The following is a 672-nucleotide window of genomic DNA, read 5'->3' on the forward strand; positions in this document are numbered from 1 at the left end:
TCTCTAGCTCCAACCATGTTGTTGCAAATGGCAAGATTTCATTCTTTTTTATGGCTGAATAATATTACATTGCATATACATACCACATCTTCTTTATCCATTAATCTATTGATGGACACTTGGGTTCCTTCCAAAATTTGGCTATTGTAAATAATGCTGCAATAAGCATAAGGGTGCATATATCCCTTTGAATTAGTGTTTTCATTCTTTGAGTAAATACCCAGTAGTGCAATTACTAGATCATATGGTAATTCTATTTCATTTTTTGAGGAAATCCATACTGTTTTCCACAGTGGCTGCACCAGCTTGCATTCCTACCAATAGTGCATGAGGGTTCCTTTTTCTCCACATCCTCACCTACACTTGTTACTTCTTGTGTTTTTGATTTTATCAATTCTGACAGGTGTGAGGTGGTATCTCATTGTGGTTTTGATTTGCATTTCCCTGATTATGGGTGATGTTAAGGATCTTTCCATTTATCTATTGACCATCTGTATGTCTTCTTTGGAGAAATGTCTGTTCATGTCTTTGCCCATTTTTTAAGTGGATTATTTGATTTTTGGGTGTTGAGCTTGGTAAGTTCTTTTATATTTTGCATACTAACCCTTTATCAGGTATGTCATTTGGCAAATATTCTTCATTCAGTAGGCTGTTTTTTAGTTTTGTTGATTA

This window comes from Callorhinus ursinus, unplaced genomic scaffold (assembly GCF_003265705.2).
Source record: "Callorhinus ursinus isolate GAN/ISIS: 27379988/994484 unplaced genomic scaffold, GSC_fseal_2.0 scaffold7, whole genome shotgun sequence".
In the NCBI taxonomy this organism is placed as follows: domain Eukaryota; kingdom Metazoa; phylum Chordata; class Mammalia; order Carnivora; family Otariidae; genus Callorhinus; species Callorhinus ursinus.